The sequence below is a fragment of the Corvus moneduloides genome, chromosome 4 (genome assembly GCF_009650955.1).
Source record: "Corvus moneduloides isolate bCorMon1 chromosome 4, bCorMon1.pri, whole genome shotgun sequence".
Classification (NCBI taxonomy): Eukaryota; Metazoa; Chordata; class Aves; order Passeriformes; family Corvidae; genus Corvus; species Corvus moneduloides.
The window spans coordinates 48,235,075-48,247,296 of NC_045479.1; positions in this window are offsets into that span (position 1 = coordinate 48,235,075).

Genomic DNA, 12,222 nt, shown 5'->3' on the forward strand with positions numbered 1-12,222 from the left:
GCAGCAGTCCTCAGATTCATTTTCCATTTCATAAAACAGGAGTTTTTAAGTGCTAACAAGTGAAGAGCCCATCTTTTGTGAGGATGTGACCTGCAAATCATTAATTTATTTGTATCTCAAATATTCTTAGTTACTCAACACTTATCCTAGCCAGAGAAAAGTACCTTGTGCACTTCTGAGGGACTTGCATGGAGAGCTTAATTCTCTCTTTAGAGAGACTGGAGGAGGTCTCTTGGGTCAATAAAATGTGGCTTTGTGAAGTGTCCATTTGACAGTGACTCTGGTGGTGACATATGGTGGCCACTGAACTGCAGCACCATCCGGTTTATGTAACGTTCATGCTTGTCATTGACAGAAATAATTCAAAGTGCTGAATTTAGAAAGGACTGTTGGAGGAAACTGTCTTTCTCTTCTTTTCATTTAAAGGAAATGCCTTATGAAATTATCTGCTTTACATGAATTACAAGTCAGATAATTCAAAAAGAAACTACGTGTGACGTTTGCCATGGACAGAGACTACAGGATGGAAAGCTGGGGAAGAGAAAACTTGGGGCTGCAATGAAGAGAAGGACAAATTATGAGAAAAGGTGAAGTGTTGGGACAACTCTGGGGAGAATGACCAGCTGTGTAAGACTGGAGAAATAGGAGGAAGTGGATTTGTAGAGGATAGAGGTCTGTTGTGCCTTACTGTGTACCAGGATCTTGGAAGAACCCATCTATCGTGAGACTGTGAACCTGGTGTCCTCCTGTGAGGCCAGACATTAGGCCTCTTACCTTAAAGAGTAGGACAACCACTTACCCTCTAATCACCTCGGTCTCCATGTCCCAGACTCCACCTTGAGCAAGCTGTGGAGGGCATTAGACACCACAAAGCAACCTTCAACTTTTGCCAGCCACTTCTTGTTTTGTCAGTAAAGAATAATGCCGGCAGGCTCCAGCTTCCTGCTTCCTTTACAGGTGCTCAGCACAGACGCAGCCAACTGGGGTGGAGGGCAGGGGCTGCTGCTCAGTTATGGTGTCTGTTCTGGGCTCTCCTGAGATGGGCATGTGATACTGCATTACCCACTCTGTAAAAAATCCCATCTGAGGGTACCTGTTTTGTTTTGGCTAAGTCATTCCACTGAGTACCATTAACTACCACACAAATGTGTATTAAACATTACTTCACAAAACAGTTTAAGAAAGTGGTATAGAGAATGAACATTTAAAAACAGCTATTTTCATGTGCCACTGCAACATTTGGATGAGATGACAAATCCAAAACTAAAGATCTGTCTTCACAAGGGTATTTATTTCGCACTACTCAGCTCAGCTACTGCTCATAAAAGAAGCTGCAGTGAACTAACAATGCAAACCAATTAGAGTGTACTGACTGCCAAGACAGTGTTTGTTCTTTGGTTTGTTTTGAAGGTACTTTCAGTTCACTGCTTATTGATGTAGTACAGCAAAGATAAGCTTTAATGCATGGCAGCCCTTCTGCTGTGTTTCACAACAGGACCAAGCAGTCCTTTTGCCTTCAGGCCTTATCCAGCTGTGGAGAAAACCGTGGGCATTTTTACCTGCACAGCGCTGGCTTCAGCAGCAGCAGAATATGACAGTGGTACTCCAGCACTGTGTCAGCCAGCAAGGGGCAGACTTCTGTGACTTCGGGAAGAAGGGAAGGTTCCAAATGGACTTGTGAAATATCCCCTGAAGGGGTACCTGAACCAGGAGACGTCTTGGTTTGCCCATTGTATTAACCAGCGAGGTAAAAGAAAATTGTAGAATAGCTAAAGAACAAACAGCAGGTTTAATGAGTAGCAAAACTAAAAAGAAATTAGTTACCTGCAGATTTGAATCTCCTAGCTGGACCCTCTGATGATTTGATGGCACTAGCCATGTTTTACACTATGGCAATAGGACATTCAGGATGTATTTACTCCCCTATGTGGTAACCAGCACCCAAAGTCCATTCAGCCTTTCATTCAAGAGGGGTGCTTATGAAAGGTCCCCCTTCATATCCTCTGCATACTTTTGTGAAACCTGTAGGAACCTAACATCTCTAACATGACATGATACTATTTTTATATTGATTACTGAGAACACACTTGTGCATACACAGAGTTACTAAGTGCCATCTCCATAGGAAGCTGGGCAAACTCCAGGTGTCCAACAGTACTTTTATTGTTTTCTTTTTCGACAAACTGCGTGGCATTTTATCAGAGAGCAGCCCACAGTGAGCCTCTCTCAGCTGCTGACAAAGTCAGGCCCTCAGAGCTGAGGACAGCTTCTTGTGCACAGGGATGATGAGAAAGAGGTCCAAGATCATCCCTGTGGCATCAGCAGACAACCTATCTACCCTGAGAGTGTTTTTAGCATGCCACTTACTAGATTTAGGGTTATAAAACCTTCCAGTGAAGCAATTTTATGGATCAGTCTAAAAGCAAAGTATCATTTAAAGCAGTTTGATTCATTTTTTTCATTAGGTTGTTGAGATGACACACATGACAGATGACTCAGAATTATGTCTCAGTGATAAAGCATTTAATTGCCTAACAAGGCAGTTCTACAAGGGAATCCTACAGAGGTTGTTATAGCTGGTGAATGAACTTTGTACCTATCTGCAGGAGACACTGAAGGTACAGCTGTAACACTGCCAAGCAGCATTCCCTTCTCATCTGCTCCCCTACATCAAGATATACCCTTTCATGCCAGCAGCATTTTGTGAGGGAATCAATCTGCCTGCATCTCACTGAGTTTCCATTTGCCTCCTTGAACAAGCACATCTGTGCTTTTTAACACTAGAGACAGTCTGCAAGTGGAAGCCACAGAACAATGTTAGCTTACTTCCTGCAGGCATTCAAAGCATGACATTTCTTCCATGGCCTTCCCAAGCATTTCCCTGCCAACATCCTCTGAAAACTCTTCTTCCTTTCTCGCTGCAGTGATGGGAACTGTTTCTGCTGACTGTCAGCTCTTCTTGATCAATGGTCCACAACAAAAAATCACCCACCTGCCCCTACTGGCCATATGCCATGGGAACACACAGAGAGGACTCCTGACCATATGGTGGCATACTTGTGGAAAACAAAGTGGGGAAACACATTTCTAGGGAACACAGTCTAGGGAAGATGCAAACTTCTCTTAACTGAAGCGTGTGGGACATTGTATCTTTTAAGTAATCCAAATAAGAAGTTCGTGTTAGTCTGCCTGCTTTTCACAGTAATGCAACATGAGCCATTTGTGCTGTCAAGCACAATTCCTCCTTCTTGGCAAATCTGAACATAAGGAGAGAAGAATCAAAGGAGGAAGTGCTTGAACAATATGTAGTAGCTGAAGTCCAGAGGTGGGTCACAAAGTTGAAAAGGAGACTAGAGCAACTCTCCTATGGAGACAGGCTGAGAAAGTTGGGGCTGTTCAGCCTGGAGAAGAGTTGCTTGAACACCTCATAGCATCCTTCCAATACCTAAAGGGGACCTGCAGGGAAGCCAGAGAAGGACTCTTCATCAGAAACTGCAGTGATAGGACAAGGAATAATGGGTTCCCACTGAAAGAGGGGAAATTTAGGTTAGAAATATATAAAACAAATTCTTTACTGTGAGGGTGCTGAGGCACTGGAACAGGTCACCCAGAGCAGTTGTGGATCCCTCATCCCTGGCCAGTGGGAAGGATCATCCCAGTGTTCAAGGCCAGGCTGGAAGGATTGTTGAGCAAGCTGGTCTGGTGAGAGGCATCCCTGTCCACAGCAGGGGGCTTGGAACTAGATGATCTTTAAGGTCCCCTCCAACCCAAACCACTCTATGATTCTAAGGTGCTGACAAGCATTTTCAAGGCAGTTTTCAGGATCTTGCAAGGTGGGAAAGAGAAAGATGAGGGGTTAGCCATGTTACAACTGAAGAAAATCTCATCATAAACAAAAAGACTTGGAAAAACAAAATGAGTGGGTATCACTACTTTGTTTTCTTAAATGAAGAAGTATTTTTCCTCTGTGTAATTGAAAAAAGTTCTACAAAATGTAACTTTCAGCCAAAGAAGTCCTGCTCTCATATTCAGCAATTTTCATGAAATATCAAAAGTATTTTAAAAAGACTCCCTGATGTTTTCATAAAATATAGATGCCAGTGTATAAAAAAAAAAAAATTAAGATCTCAGTGAAATGTGTTCTAAGTTGGGCATACTCCAAGACAACACATGCTCAGTTTTCATGAAATTATATGTTGCATTTCATGAATAGTTCAGACTCCATATTTTACAATATTCATTACATTTCATAGCAATATTCATGGCATTTAATAGCAATGTGCATACAATAGTAAACAAAGCATAAAAAACCCCATCAAAGCCACAAGCTTAATGAATCACAGGAATATAAACTCTCTTCCAACATGCAAGGAAACAGGCAACTTCCTTCATATTTCTTATATTTTGTTAAAGGAAGACAAGCAATGTTTCTAAGTAGATTCACAAAATAGATCTTAAATTCTCACCATCTGTTCATAGGCTGGCCATTCAGAATTACAGAAAGCATGAAGACAGTATTGCTGCAGCTTCACTGGAATTTATTTCAAATTATTAACTATTAAAAATAACCCCTTTCCATCGTAGCAAGGAGCTGACAGCCTTGATCAGAGACAGTATAAAGCTCTTCTGGAGAGAGCAATTTTCTAGTTGCTCACAATTTCTACCTCTGTGCCTCCAAGTATATAATCTTAACACTAAACTCTGTTAAATGGACATCTCCAGCCTTGCAACCTGCCTTTCTGTTTTCTAAATTCATACTTCATCCTTACCTTGCAGCTAATTAGACATTAGCCAGCCATTCAGGACAAGGCTTTGTTGTTCAGGGAAGTAGAGGATAAGGTGGGTCTCCAGAGGGAAGGTTGTCAATTATAGCAGTTAGGATAGCTGAGGGAAGAAGCAGGTGCTTTACAGCACAGGGCATTAATGCTGACCAACATCATGGCACTAAACAATCCTTTGGAGGTGGGGACTCCACTAAAATACAGACACAGTGTAACAGCAAGGACGAGTAAATAAGGTTCTTTAATTGCTTCTGCCCTTTTGAAATCATGTAATGTCCTACCCACCCCAGCTGAATTTTCTTTACATCAGCAGAGCCCAGTCCCACCCCCAGCCAGCAAGTAACCTGCTCAGGCCCTAGTGCTGGCTGATGAGCAGAGGTAGCAGGCTTCTGGGTGGTGTGAGTGACTGGCTTCTGCAGAGCTTGGGAGCCTGGTACCGGTATGCTGCTTCCCCAGCTTTGCTGGCTTTATTTTATTGTATCCCTAGAGACATGATCTGTCCCACTAGGAGGTTCTTCAGTTGGGGCAGGAAGAAATGCATCCTCCCTTCATCCAAAGAAATTATTTCTCCCTCCTTGTTTCTCTATTTTTGTAATGTTTTGCTATACTCAGCTGTCAATGCCTGTGGATGGCAATATAGTACAAAACATATCGATTAATGTGTGCAACTACTCATGAGTAATAATACTCTACCTGTAATGTTAAAACACTGGGAAAGTACATTTTTCTTCTGCCGGGATGTGCTGTATTTGCTGGGCAACATGGAGAGACACTAGGATTCTTTCTGGAGTTACTGGAGTAACTATTCTGTTACTTCTTAGGGAAAGTATCTTCTAATGGCAGTTTGTAAGAAACTAGCTCAGAATTTGTCTCATTATGGCTAAATTAATAGAGAGAAAGCAGTGTTTTGGTTTAAATTTTTGGTTCCTCCTTAGAGGAAAATACTTACTTGTCAAGAGAGGCCTTAAAGTATTCTCCTATTCTCAGCTCCTACTTGGCCAGTAAGTGGCCACCTTCAGCTTTTTCACAGGCAAAGAGCATTTGGGCTGAGCAAAGTCTTCAGGGTAATTCATGTAAGCACCTGAAGCAATTGAATCCCACACTGAGTTTTTCTCCTGTGTATGAATGAGAGGTGTAATGTTGGCATTTGTGATCCATAAATATTTTATAGTAGTGTTTAATATTTCCAGACATGACAAAGCTGAAGTACAATATACTAAAGTGACCTGCTTTTTTAGTGTGTGTAGTGGTTGAGAGAGGAAATTCCCATGCTTACTACTCGGAGAAGGGTAGAACAAACTGACAACCACATGCAGGAAAAAGAAGAGTTGGCATACGGTGCCAGTAATGCCTGGAAAACACAAAACACTGCTGACAGTAGGATGTTCCTGTGAAGCCATTTGGTGCCAGCTCATTACAGTGCTTTGGCAAGGTTATTTGGCATAAAATAGATCTTATTTAGAATTAGGGATTCTGCTGCCTTGCTCTTGGCATGGAATGAACTTGTAAATTAAGCTGTCTTGTAATATAATGACATTGCCTGGTATTATGAATCATTTTAGAATTAGAAACATTGATCTGAATAAGAAATAAAGGCTTGCTAAGAAGTGGAGAAACATGTACAGCTGACACTGAGGGCTGGTAGGCATAGGCCTGTGGAGGATGCATTGCATGCTGCCCCACCACTGCAGAGTGTGTTGCTTCTGAGCCTGTGGTTAGCACCTGGCTCCTCATTTGCAAAGGTTTTCAGGTACTCCAGGGGTTGCTTTAGCAATTATCTTTTCCTCAGATTCAATTTCTTTAAAAACTTTTCTTCTTCACTGGATGTCTCAGGTGGGTTAATATTAAAATTTTATATTTGCCAGGGGCTTACTTTTCAATTAGCAAAAGTTTGAAAAGTCTGGGTTAGGGTGGAAGAAAGTTTTAAATACAGGGAGAAGGTGGCTGGGCATGTGATGCCTCTCTAAATGTTTGATGAGGCAGAGGACTGTGTTCTTGTTTCCCATACTCTGTACGGGGCAAAATCCCCACGGGGATGTTTGTACATTTTTGGAGCAACTCTCTAAGTATAAGTTTGGCTCACTTCCTAAAGCAAATTCAATATTTAAAAACCACCCCCAACAAAAAACATGAAAAAGAAGCCAAAAACAGTGTTTGGGGTTCCTGTCCTTTTTATAAGAAATGGATACATTCTCAGTCTGATCAGCTAATTTCCCTCAACATCCCTCAAACTCACAAAACTACAAGTGGAGAGAACTTTCTTGGTATTTCCTGGCAAATATTTCTCTCTCAGATCAAAGACACCACCCAGTCCTCTGAAGAGAGCTAAGTTAGGGAGCACTGCAGCTACTTTCCTCCAGCCTGAGCATATGGGAATGCAACATGTTTTTCTGCATGTGTTGTGCTTTAGCATTCATGGGTATCTTTATGAAGGCAAGTTTCGAGTCACATGCTGCGTCACACTACAGGGAAGAAGAATATCAATTACACAGCATGCTCAATCATGAGAGGAAATGGATTTGACTAACTGAATATGCAAATGACAATTCAAAATAAAATTATGAGCTCTTCCTGATGTGTAAATGCCACTGGTGAAAAACATTTTAATGTGTTAGTGCTGGACTTGAGGAGAGTGTGGTTTATGAAGGGAAAAGAGAAAAATGTAATTTAATTTCTTCTTGCATTGTATTATTCTTGTTGGTATTTTTCTAGTTTGGAAAAGCATAGCTGATGTGAAGCTTTAAAACATATTTTGACATTTAAAATGCAGCTTCCTGTGCTTGCATTCATGCATGGTTTCCTGAGATGAAGGGTGGTAAGTAAATACTCACTGCTAATTTTCCTGTGAACACCATGAGACTGTACAGGATGGGATTTTGTTGTACACAAGGACAAGCTGCTTCTGGAATCTTATACCCTCTTGCCCTACTAAATCAACAGCTATTTGGCAAGGAGACGGGAATTTTCTTATTTACCCACAACTTAGTATTTACAGCTCATCCCCCATGGTGTGGGTGGTCATGATGCCTTGGAATGGCTACCTGAAAACAGAGGCTAGACAAGATTAAGAGAATAAAAGCAGGTATTTATTGAAGTGCCTTCAATAAAGGTACACTGTGGGTACAGAACTCCAGGGCTACACCCAAAATGGACACTGGGTCATGAGTTTTCCACACTTTTATAAGTTTGGTCCATTTGCATATCACAGTTAATTCTCCAATTACAATTTCAGGTAATGATGTCATTACCCCAGTGGCTTAGTTCACATATTTCAGGGCCTGGGACAACAAGGTGTCCTTGAGTCCAGGCCCAGAGAGGACTTGTTATGTCTAACCAGAATGGGAGAACAGTAGCTAACAGGCTATGGAGTTTTAGAGTTACAGAATAAAGCAGTACAGCATCTGAAAAATATAAAAGCTAAATCCTAAGGCATCAGTCACAGTTCACTTCCTGAGGCTGCTCAGTGAGACCAGCACCTCCCACCTGCTGTTGCAGAAGTCTCTGGTGCAGCATCTTTTCCAGTCCTGATTGCAGAAGTGTTTCACTTCACACAGTGTGGTGAGCTGGCTCACAGGAAGATGATGTGCTGTACTCAGGAGCATAACACTCTCCTGAGTGGGGAAACCTAATCCCAAGTATCTTAAAATACTGTTTAATTTAGCTGGAGCGCTGGCAATCAAGGCCAGTTTCCAATGTGCTCAGTGAGTACTGGAACCTGTCATTGAGTTAAATAGGAAAGTCTCTTTCCCCTCTTACCAGCTCTTGTATGGAGCTCGTGTTTGGGGGTCTCATTTAATCATACCCACGAGCTTAACTTTATAAGGCAATTGTGTCCAGCTGACTCTGGAACCCAAGTGCCCACCAAAAGCCACTCTATCTATTCAGAGTTCATCAACCTTGTCTTGCCTTGCTGGTGGCCTCAGGGACCTGCTTGCACACCTTGCTTTCTTGAAATCCTGGGTGTGGGCAGCACCGCACCTTCACACCATGCGCTGATAGTAGGTGGAGGCTCTGGGGCAGGTGCTCTCTTCTTCTGGAGGGGGGGAAATGGCCTGCAGTGTTTCTCCACAGAGCAGCTCTTCTCTAGCCCGGCACATGCTTCAAGGTGCAGCCTTGCTGTGCACTGCATGTGAGGCTGTACACAGCTCAGGTGCAGGAACAGGATGTTGCTCTATACCAAGGAAACCCAAACAGAGGGCTGAAAGCAGAGTTGAATTTGTTTAGGTGGCAGAGTAACATTTGGTGGAAAAGTGCAATCTGGGTCCTACTATGTATCCCACCAAATTGGGACATTTTAGGTTATGTTTCCTTTTGACTTGTCAATAAGCAAACCAGTGTTTCGTAGACTGTAGGCAGAAGCACCAACGTGGGTGTCCAGAGCTTTACAGACACAGGAGGCTCCCATGAGAGCACTGGGATGCTTCACTCAGCTGCCTGCAAGCTCAGTGGTTACTCTGCTGGTGCCATTCTCATTACAGTATTGTCTGAGTGGGGTTTGGGGTAAATCTGTGATAGCTTGAACAGGAGCTGTATCTAAGCCATGCACTCAGACCGGGGATTTCTGCTGTGGGAAATACTACCACATAAATAAATGAAAAGTGAAAGATGGATGAGCTGGAACGAGCTGTGAACTGACAGCTTTGTGACTGGTTTTGACTTATTTTCTTTTTGTGGTCTAAAGCCGAGTGCCTCATAAATTCTGAAGACATCAAAACTCTAATCAACCCAACTAGAACCATCCTAGGTTTGCTGGAAATACAAAGAGCAGTGACTAAACTAGAAGACAAGAGACAGTGAGAAGGGAATGAGTTCTCTCCTCAAAGTGCTGGTTTTGGGTATTTACTTCAGTTTTGACACCAGGATCAAACCAGAATGCAGACAAATTCTGGGTATTTGGGATCACATGGTGACTGTCCTACAATCTAATATGGACCTAGAGATGAAAATATTTTACTGATGGATCTTAAAGGTCCTGGGATGCCCAAATAGATACCTGCTAGTGCACCTCAGCCATGAGGTGACACATCGTAAGACACCATTTGGCAACTGCTGAGCAGTGTGCTGGTCTTGGGGGCTGTTTCCCACTTTGCTCACTGGGTAGACAGGAGGGCAGCAGGCTTTCTGGGGGAAAGGAGGATGTAAAATGAGAGCAGCTGCATTGGATCTGGTCAGAGCCCCATCCAGTCCAGCACCATGGTTCTCAGAGCTGCCAAAATGGGATGAGCTTTAAGAATGGTTCAGATGGTCCTGATCTTAGGTTACTAGCTTTGTGTCTAAGAGCCCAGATTGCAGCCTTCTCCCATGAATCTGCCCCAGATCCCTCAAATCAATACAAGCATCTGGATCATCCTTTGGCAGGACTCATAATTTTACTCTCTATTAGGGTTATTTAGTGAACAGCTGGCTAAAAAAATTGGAAAATGAACTACGGTAACAATACTCCAGCTGCAACTTGATATCCAGCATCATGCAATGACCAACAAAACTTCTCTCCAGGGTGTGCACAAGTGAGAGCTGTTTACTTTTCTTTGGCAACAGTTCATTGTGCAATTTTGAGTAGCAACTTCCCAGCTGCCAACAATTTCTTTTGTTTCCTCAAAAGAGCCACTGGGCACCTGATGCACAGCAATGAATTGCAGAAAAGTACTAGTTTTTCAGATGCTGGGGTTCTGGTTTTGCCCCCTTCATAGGAATTGTCTCTAAATAACATAATTTTGTAATATCCAATAGACGTTTTGGAGCAGATGTTCAGGAGTCCCACACTTACTAAGCTTAAGTCTGGCATAATCCAGCAGGACAAACTGCTTGCCCCAAAGTGAAGATGCCTGAACACTCTCTACATCTACTACAAGTCTCCAACAGCTAATCTTGATGTTTATGTACACATTTTTGTGCATCAAGAGCAGGCTCATTCAAAAAGTTTCTTCCTCTTGTCTGTAGGTGGTACCAGTCTGTTCTGGCTTGTTCAGACAAGGACAAGTTGTGGCCCATTGTGCCCTTCTGTATTTGTAGCTGAGGTATGCTGCAGGTCCATCATCTGAATCCTTCCTAGTACTAGTCTTTCTTTTATACACCTTTATCTCTTTTTACACACCTATGCCAAACACACAGGAATTACAAAATACTTGACTTCCTGCCCTAAACCAAGCAGTCTTGTGGTACGTCTGGATGCAAGACCAGCAGGATGCGGTTCCTTTATAGGGCTCTCTTTCCAGCCCTGTGTTCTGTCCTTCTCCAGTTCATGTACCTCGTCAGTGTATTCCAGCACTGTACTGTCTCCATTCATCAGATCTCTTACCACATGCTTGATCTTGAGACAATTTAGTTCAATGAGCAGTTTTTGATATTAGAAACTTGGTTCAAATTCAGGCTGGAAGGTACCATGTTTCCTCATCCACAGAAGCATCTGGAGACTCACCTGAGAGTAAAAATGAAATAGAGGCAGAGACCAAGCTTAAGAGGTCTGAGCTACCTTTCCCATCAGCCATGGCAGAAGATGGAATCTTCTGCATCCTCAGTGCTGCAGCAGATGTTTCATGCACAAACACCACTGTGGGAATGTGCCTGATGGCAGGTAACATCTACTACTGCCTTGTACTATAATAAAATAATAAAAGCCCCACTGCTCAGCCAGATGTAGCTGTGCAGCCTTACCTGCTTTCAGGCACTGTATTCAGCATATAATCATCATAATTTTTAGACGCCATCTTTAGAGTGTTAAATGGTGCCAGGACACAAGCCCAGAATGGAAACTTGCCTGTCTATCCTGTCAGTTTGTTAGGATGGGCCACAGCATACTTCTAGTGTGAGTCCATACACAGGTTGCCTCCACAAGAAACAAAACAGATCAGTCTGAAGCCTTTCTCCAGTTCTAGGTCTGTGATTCCCATTCTTCTGGCCACAGCACTGAACATGACCCATCTGATACTACTTTTTTTCTTGGCTTTTTTTTTTCTTCATTCTTTTCTTCCTTTTCTTCAGCTCCTTCCTTCCTTCCTAAGAAAAGGAGTAACCTTTGTCTAAGGATAAAAATCTTTATACTCTTTTTGCAAGGCAGAGGAAATCTTTAGGGCTTTCAGCTATAAAAACCCAATTTGTCAGTTTTTTTCCCCCCTCCCCATCTCTCTTAATGGATCTCTTATGCATTTATAATGCAGTCAGTACCACAGTATCTAGGGACCTTATAAAGAATTTATAGAGCAAACATTTTTTTTGCAAACATTTTCTACTTCTCTTCTGGCTATTCCCAATCTCTAAACCAGGCTGTTCTCTTTGATTTGCATAGGAAGGCAAGTTGTCTGTTTTATACTCTTAACACAGACTGTCTTACAGCATCCTGGCTTTGCGTTTGGGATGATAAAACCAGGTTCACTGGGATTTACTTTAGCAGTTATTAACTACAGAACTGTCTCTAATAAGCAGAGCTGGCTGTTTGCCCATC